Source organism: Ixodes scapularis, unplaced genomic scaffold, assembly GCF_016920785.2.
Source record: "Ixodes scapularis isolate PalLabHiFi unplaced genomic scaffold, ASM1692078v2 PGA_scaffold7__128_contigs__length_106722199, whole genome shotgun sequence".
NCBI classification, from domain to species: domain Eukaryota; kingdom Metazoa; phylum Arthropoda; class Arachnida; order Ixodida; family Ixodidae; genus Ixodes; species Ixodes scapularis.
Window position 1 is genome coordinate 86,353,694 of NW_024609882.1, and position 9,343 is coordinate 86,363,036.

Below are 9,343 nucleotides of genomic sequence, written 5' to 3' on the forward strand. Positions count from 1 at the left end.
GTCATGCGCTTGTACGAGCGTTTCAGGAAGTCCGGCGAACGTGCAAGGGACGCCATTTCTGGGGCATTGGATGGATAAAAATGTATTATGTGTCTTTTCTTTTCAAAATAAACGTTTCAAACGGTGAGTTTCTTTTTTTGGCTATTTTTGGGCTATTTTTCTGGATCGACATTTGGCTATTTTTGATCTATATCCCGCAGACGTTTGGCGGGTTGGAGTTCAAACACCTGGCAACCCTGGAGAAAACTGCTCTGGGTATAACCCGGTCCAGCTTTTTCCGAAAGTCAGTCACTAGAACCGGCCGTCACGTCTACGGGGTCTACGAGGCAGGCGCTTGGCGCCGCGATTTCTTCCAGTCTGCATACAGTGGAAGTGCTGCGATTCGATTTCTCTCTAATGCTGCCCAGACTGAGTCGCTCAAGTCGCCCCTATGAAGAAGTCGGTGATCGCCGAAAACGCTGCCGTGTTCAGTCACGGCTCGCGGATCTTCCTCAAGGCCAGAACGCTTCACACGTTGAATCGTATTACTGCTCGGATCAAGGTGCCTGTGAGGATATGACTGACGCCCCCCAGAAAAGAAGGGGCAGTGCAGATAATGGCGCGTCAAGTCCAGTCTCTGATCAAGGCACTTCAGACGCCTCTGACGATCCCAGTCAAAAACGCCCAGCGGACGGGATCTCACTTCTGAAACCTTTCCCGTGCACGGAGCGAGAGTACCAGCTACGTGCAATGGGGTGAATGAAGTACGCGCGTCAGCGGATTATTCAGAAGCAGAACAAGGTAAGCGGTGGAAGATTCCGCGCAGCGTGACATTGTCCCTTGTTCATTTCTGTGCGTGATTTTGTTAGTTTTATATACGTCTGGGTGCCACATCCAGGGACGTCTTTTGGCGGCGCTCCATAGTGCATCTTGTGTCTGAAAATGCTAAAATAAACAGTTCGTACCAAACCTGTGTTTCAGTTACTTCCTTCGTAGTTACTTGCATGAGAGCAACTTGCCTTCGCAATATTACTCAAAAAGTGAATTTTTGTTTTTTGGAGGGAGGAGGGGGGGGGGGGGGGTGGACACAACGTCGTCCCCACGACGCCTAGGGAACGTAATTTGGAATGGTTTCTCGACGTTCTATAAACGTTGGTAGTCCGGATGTCGTAAACACACGTAGCACAAACGTCGAAGGAGGACGCAACGGCCCACTGAGACGTGCATGTGACGTGTGACAAACGTCATTGGGAACGTTTTCTCGACCTTCTGTACACCTTTTCTCGCGGGCATTTAAAGGTTTCATCGACGTCGAAGGAAGGTAACGTCCGGACCTTCGACGTTGTACGACGTCACGTTAGAGATGTCTTCGACGTTCTTTCGGCGTTTCCTTCACGTTTATGTGCTGCCTGGGAAAGCATGTCACAGTGATGACGACGACAACGCATATCCAACCCTTACTTCTCTCCAATTATACTTGGCAATAAAAATATTTCTGAAACCTAACATAAATTTCAATTCTGCATTCACCTGCGATGACGAGATCCATGCGCGCCATCTCCAGCCTTCCTTCCAGAGAACCCGTGAGGTAAAGCGGCAAGGCGGCGTACTCGTACACGGCGTCGAAGAAGACACCCTTGGCCAGCACCGTCGCGACCACGTTCAAAGGCGATCCGGGATCTTCTTCGCGCGACCTCTGAAGGTGCAGGCGCCTGTTGTGGCTCAGGTGGCAGAGACCGCGGACGTTTCCGCTCTGCAGCTGACAGTCGCCGTCGGGTGTCGGCAGCAGGGCACTAGGTTCGATCAGCGTCTGCAGCTCCTGGCTTGCTTGAATCTTCAGCATAACGGCGTTCATATATTCGCCAACGGACCTAAGATTGCCTGCGGGGTGCACGTTGAAAAGAAATTCCAGGAACGTTCTACGCGGTAATAAATCTGGTGCTTTTTATTTTTACGGGTTCCCCACTTAATATAGCCGTTAAATTGGCAACGCCTGACCCAAACAGAAATCATATTTTCCGCAAAATTTAGGGGGAAATTGACGTCCCTAACGTCCCCTGATGTCACGTGACCTATATTATAACTTACTTTCACAGCTAAATTAAGCATTGAATACACGTCACACACGTGTCACGCCAATTTCCATTCCCGATCTTTCTCCTTTCTTCCCCTCCCTTTCTTTCCCCATCTCTTCCTTCCCTTCTCACCTCTCTCGCAGCTCGATCCCTTTCCCTCTCTTCGCCGTTGTCCTACAGTTAGCGACTTTCCCCAGCCTACCTTTCCCCTCCCCTCCTCTATGTACGTCATGTGATTTACGGACTCAGGTTCTCCGTTCCTCTCTCTCCTCCCTTACCTTTCCTCCATTTCCTCGATTCTTCTCCATACCATCCTACAGCGCACTCTCCCATCATCAGTTTCCTGTTGCCTCCCTTCTGCCTTACCCCTGACCGTCCACGTGACATATCAATTAAGTGTCTGTTGAATTGATAAAAATAAAGGGTATTTTGTCCCGCAAGGACTTTTTAATGTCTAGCAATCAAATGAACCAATCGCTCTTACATACTGCATTTAATGCATTATAAAATGTTAAAATTAAAAGTCACTGTCTTTTTTTATGTACATTGTTTAACCATGATTTTAAATGATTGGAATATTTTATAATTTCCGCTTATATATCGCAATTGTAAAAGTGATCGTATGTCTACGCGTTTCCTGGACTGGAGTGGACTGTGAAGGCAGTGCACAAGATCTTTAGCGGTATTGACACGAATTGGCTCAATCGCGGGGATCTCTCCCAGCGCGGACATCAAGCAATGGAAACATTCGTTTCTATTTTTTCATTGAGGCGCTTTGATCTCAACTCCGCGGCGGAGGGAGAGACTAATGCTCGTGCTGTACAATGAATCCCAGCCTGGCGACGGATCGGTTTGTTTCTATTCTTTTCTTGTCCTTAACCACTTTGGCATCAAGTCTCTGAGACCGCTAAATTTGTGCCCGGGTGTATAATGAGCCGCAATTGCTAAATAATACTGCAAACGCTGACATTCCTCCGTCAGGTACCTCGTCGTCTACATCGACGAGGTGCCGAGGAGAGAGATGACATATTACCGCCGAGATATTTCAAGGGCATCCTCTGATGGCTATCGTTCATGACGTCACGACAAGGATTTTGCCCAGTCGTGCACCGACTTTTGGGCAGGCATAATCGGAACAGAGGAAGCTGTGGTTTGGCAAATCGCGAATTCCGCCAACAGCGACACAGTTGGTCGCGCACGTCACTGATAGAGGGTTTGCTGGACGTCATATTTGAGTGCGCTGTTTAGGCCAAGGTTACTGGAACAAAGTCAATTAACAAGCCTCCTAGAACTCGTGATTGCTTTGGGTGGCTCGTGCGCTTGGTGTCGCTTGCTACACTATTACCCCGCTTTATGGGCAGGCGTTGCTGAAACGGTAGTTCCTTCGATACACAATACTGATGGTAGAAATTGATTCTATTATAATTTCTTAGGTACAGATAATGTTTTCCCAAAAGTTGACTCAAAAAGTGCGTCGTTCAAAAACGGTCATCCTTCGTTGCCCGTGAAGGCGTTGACGCTGATGGCGCTAGGAATGCTATCCGCCCGTTACAGTTCGCGTGTGGGCATCGGAGAAAAAATCTTTTCGACCGCCACTCTTCCGTGGAGCTTGTCAAGTGAGAGAACTAAGAACGGTGCTTTAGACCACATGCTGAGAATGAGCCCACGTTAGTAGTTCGCTAAGATCGGTAATCTTGATGGCGTGGAATGAACGTTTCCAAGGAACTAGGGAAGCTCGCCCTCAGCAGGTGCTCAGCAGTCGCCAACCACAGCTGTGCCCGCCAGTGAATGTTTTTATAGTCTCTATCGTAGGTGCAACTTTTTGGCGGATACTGAGTGGTGGGTGATGCGTAGTTTGTTTTTGAGTAAAAAAACTCTGTACATGTATCCCAGAAATGCTCTGTCGAAAGGATTAATTTATCATCAATCTCTTTATCTTCATGCCACGCTCTGCTACTATGACGGGGTGTTCAGAATTCCAGTGTCGTTCCAATTAGACATGACTGTGCAAAAATCATCTTTCAATCTTAGTGACACACAGACCAAAAAAAAACAATTTCACCCATGAAAGCCAAGACCTTTACTCATTGGCCTTGTAATGCCTCTCGCGTCGCAACAACACCACACCATCTGGAAAGCAAATGGCGTATGAAAAGCTCGACACAATTTACGAATGAATTTTTGCTATTATCATCGACAGCTTAAAAAGCGAAAGGCGTGGCGAACCCCGCTACCCTTTTGTTGCTTCAGCGCCAAGGTGATTGCGCAAATGCCGATGAGAACAACAGCGAATGATTCACGAACCATGGACTGTAAAGCTTATAAACCACGTCCTGCGATTCTTGTATTGTCAGTAGCTACGCAAGGTTAGAAAGAGCATGCAGTGCTTCGTTATTACCTGTGTTTCTCGTCATCGATTCTTTTTCTTCAGTTAAGAGTGCGAGCTTTAGGAATGTCACTTGATATCTGGCTTCGTTCTCTTCTTCGCTTATAGACGCATTACACGCGCGCCAGATTACAACACTCATCGCTGAGCTTCTCTCCCACGCTCTCGACTTACCTAAAGTCACTGGATCCTGACTTACCCAGAGGCCTATTTACTGAAGTGGGGATTGACGAGCCTCCACAAAGATCAATGCTGGTGTGAAATACAGTACAATCTAAACGGGCAATAACATATCATTCTGTCCTAATTTAACGAAAACAATATTTGAGATTGAGAGGATTAGCATTGTACAACCATGGCGTCGTCAGTCGCTACTGCGTGGTGCACGTTAAAGACTCCAGGCTTCCAGTCGTGCGGTTCGGATGAAATTTCTCATTTACGTTTGTTTACTTTGTCGCTATATTCTGGCATAACAAAGACTTGCTTTCCAAGACCAGAAATGAGTAATTACTCCGCTGTTTTTTTTTTTTTTTTACAAGTTTGACAAATGACACCTGACGTGTACTATATTTCGTGTTTTGCATCGGACGTTGTCTTATCCGAAAATGGACACGTTTGACGCTTATTCCCATGTTGCAGTACAAAATAAATAGTCCAGATTCAAACCTAATATATACTTCTCTAGCCATTTTCGCCCTGTTGGGACTACATACCGCTCTTTTGAAGTTAGTAGCATTAAAAGCACGTCTGTAGTGAACATGTACACGTCGAAAGCTGTGTTCCAAATCTTACACAAATGTGTTGTGTATGTATAAAGCAATGTCACAGGTTCCTATTCTCACCACCAGGGTGCGCTGGTCTTTGCTCTGTAAAATTTGTCTTCGCCATATTAAATTTGTTCTTTGTGTGCTGCTGCTCTGCGTGGTAGCGTCTGTTCTTTGGCGCTTCGGCGCGACACAACAATGGCGACGAGGCTCGGATGGAAGATCGAACGAACCGAGTAACAACGTGGCAAACAGCACAATGCCGAAGTTCACGGAGTTCAAGCCGGAGGAGGACGACGTCGAAGAATATCTCGAACGCTTCGAGATTTTCCTTCGAGTGAACGCTGTCAAGACGGAAGACAAGGCCGTGACGCTGCTGAACTACATCGGGAAAGCGTCGTACCAGGTTCTGAAAACCTTGCTCGTCCCAGACTCGCCGGTATCGAAATCGTACGACGTACTTTCCGAGGTGCTGAAACGCCACTACGCGCCCAAGCGCTTAGTGATTGCAGAGCGCACGAAGTTCCATTGGAGAAATCAAGAGGTCGGCGAGAGCCTAGCGGACTTCTCCTTGGCTATCAAGAAGCTCGCCCAGACATGCGCTTTCAAGGACTACCTCGACCAGGCTCTTCGGGACCGGCTCGTGGCGGGGTGTCGCGACCCTGAGGTACAGCGGACACTCATCCAGCTCGACGACGATTACTTCGACGAAGTTCTAAAGGTGGGCCTGGCCAAAGAACTTTCTCTGCGCAAAACGGACGAGATACTACAGCCCGGCGTTCCGGACTCAATGGACGTGCACCGCGTTCAAGGTGATGGTGGAGGACACTCCGGGTGTCCACCTTCCGCCACTGCATCGCCACAGGTCCAGTATCAGCGTACGGTAGGCCCTTGTTTTAGATGCACTAGTACCGTGCATGCTTCCGAGAAGTGTCCGTTTTCGAAAGCAAAGTGTTTTCAAATGCGGGAAGCAGGGGCACACTAAGGCGGTGTGTAGGGCCAAGCCTAAGCCTACTTCGAACACCAAGCGCGGACCTTGGAGCGTAACCTGTATGTGGAAGAATGATGCGTCTGCTGCATTCCAGAAGGTTTTGGAAATCGAAGGAAAACCGGTGACGATGGAAATCGACACTTGTTCAGCAGTTACTTTGATGCCAGAAAGAATGTATGTGAATTTTTTTTTCTCACGTGCCCCTTGAGGCGAGTGAAATGCGTCTCCGAACGTACACCGGGGCTCTAGTGCCAATCAAGGGAGTAGCGAGCGTTAATGTAAAAAACGGGGAGCTACCTAGCGAAAAGTTACCTTTGATTGTGGTAAAGTCCGCGAATGCCCAGCTACCAGCTCTTCTAGGCAGAGACTGGATCGAGCAGTTAGAAATTAACTGGTCGGGCGTAGGTCGTATTGAGAACGAGACGATGACAGACTCACTGAAAAGGTCGTTCCCTAGCGTCTTTGAAGGTCCAGTGGGGCCGATAAAGGGTTTTCAGGCAAGGATTGTACTGAAAGAAAACTCTCAACCGGTGTTTTGTAAACACAGAGTGGTGCCATACGCATTTAGAGAGCAAGTAGAGAGTGAGCTTGAGAAAATGGTGGCGCAGGGCATTTTGAGGCCTGTAAAAAGTAGTGAATGGGCAACACCCCTTGTTGTGGTTCCCAAGCCAGGGGGTAAAGTTCGCACCTGTGGTGACTACAGTGTGTCCGTAAACCCACAGGTGACGGTGGAGCACTACCCATTACCGAGGGTAGATGAGGTGTTCAACAACTTTCGGGGGTGTGGCATCTTTGCTATTTTGGATCTAAAGACTGCATACTTGCAGTTATCCCTTGACGAAGCGTCGCGGAAACTGCTCACAGTGACCACTCACCTAGGATTGTTTGAGTTTTTACGTATGCCTTACGGAGTCTCGAGCGCACCAGCAATTTTCCAGAGTGTAATGGATAAGATTTTGTTGGGCCTAACCAAGGTAGCGTGCCATCTTGATGATGTACTGGTGGGTGGCGTAGACCAAAATGACTGCAACCAGAGAGTCTTGGAAGTGTTGAAACGCTTTCAGGAACATGGCCTTTGTGAGTCAGGACAAGTGTCAATTTTTTGTACGCGAAGTGCGTTACTTGGTATACTTGTTGAGTGAGCAGGGTTTAAAGCCATGCCCTGAGAAGGTAGAGGCTATCAAAAAGGCACCCGCACCGAGTAACGTGACGGAGGTTAAGGCATTTGTGGGGCTGCTAGCTTTTTATGCTCGTTTCCTCCCAGACTTAGCTGCCACACTGGGACCTTTGTATGAACTCTTAAAGAAAGACAAGAAGTGGCATTGGTCAGAAGAATGCCAACAGGCTGTAGACAGAAGCAAAGATCAGTTGTGCAGTGCTGGGGTAATTGTCCTCTACGACCCTAGTCTACCACTTCGAGTGACGGCCGACGCATCCAGCTACGGCCTCGGAGCAGTCTTAACACAAGACATGGGAAACGGGGACTACAGACCTGTGGAGTTTGCGTCTAGGACGCTTACTGTGGCTGAAAAGAACTACGCACAAGTGGAAAGAGAGGCCTTGGCACTCATATTTGCGGTCAAGAAATTCCACCGGTATCTCTTTGGGCGTTCGTTCACCCTCGTAAACTGACCACTACCCGCTAACGTCGATCCTGGGACCTAAGTATTCTACCACAGCCATAGCTGCTGCGAGGATCCAGAGGTGGCGCTTGTTACTTGCAGAGTACAACTTCAAGATCCTGTACCGCAAGGGCGGGGAGCTCGGGGATGCTGATGCCCTATCGAGACTTCCTCTGAAAACAACTGTAGGAGAGGAAAGTATGTTGAAATATTTTTCACCCACAGAGCAACCGCTTCTTTCAAGTTCTGATGTGGGGAAAGAGACCCTCAGCGACCCCTTGCTGCAACGTGTCCTTGAACACACCAAGAGAGGTTGGCCAACATCCGTGCAAGATCCAGGGTTGCAACCCTTCTGGCACAGGCGGGAGACGCTGTCAACGGACCAAGATTGCCTACTCTGGGGGATTAGAGTCGTGATTCCACAGGCACTACAGGCTGCGGTCCTCAAGAGCCTGCATGAAGAACATCCAGGAATGGTGCGTATGAAACAACTTGCGAGAGGGCATGTGTGGTGGCCCGGAATCGATGCCATGATCGAGAACAAGGTGCAGTCATGCGAGATCTGCCAAGCGGTCCAAAACGACGTTCTTCCAGTACCACTCCAGCCATGGAAGATGACCTCGCGGGTCTTTGAACGTGTTCATTTGGACTTTGCAACCAAGTCGGGAACCAACCTGTTTGTTTTGGTTGACAGTTTTTCTAAATGGGTTGAGGTACTGCCCATGTCTTCCACAACCGCACCCCAGACAGTCGAGAAACTTATGGCTGTCTTCGCACAGTTTGGACTACCCGAAGAAGTGGTGACTGATGGAGGCCCCCAGTTTCGAAGTGAGGAGTTCAAGAGCTTCTTGAAGGACCAAGGAGTGGTGCACACCATGACGCCACCCTACCACCCGGCTTCGAATGGCGCCGCGGAGAGGGCTGTGCAAACAGTCAAGCGAGCGCTGCTCAAGCAGGTACTTGAAGACGACCTCCGAGGGAAGAGAAGGAATATCCATGAGAAGTTGTCGTGTTTCCTACTTGCCTACCGGACGACACCACACACAAGTACTGGAAAGGCACCTGCAGAGCTCTTCCTGGGACGGCTTCCGCGGACCCGACTGTCGCAGCTCAAGCCAGGTGCAACGTCCCTTCCACGACGAGAGAAGCAAAACAAGAAAAAGGAGCTGGCTGACAAGCGCAGAGGTCCAACGAAACTCTTTCAAGTGGGCGACAGAGTTCGGGTCAGAAATGTGAGGGGGGAGAGAGTAAACTGGACCAAAGGCATTTTAAAGAAAGTAATCAGTCCGGTTACATACCTGGTGCGGGTGGCTAGCCAGATCCGTTATGTGCATGCTGATCACTTGCGCTTTCGAAGTGAGGGCTCGTCCCGATCAGCCTCTTCAGAGAGTGGATCGAGTGACAGTGAGAGTGTTGATGAACCGGGCGAATGTGAGGTGCCTATGCCACTGAATGCTGGCAGTGGCCTAGCTGCTCAGGAAGTTCGACGGTCGAGCAGAGCTCGACGCCCTCCAAATAGACTGGTG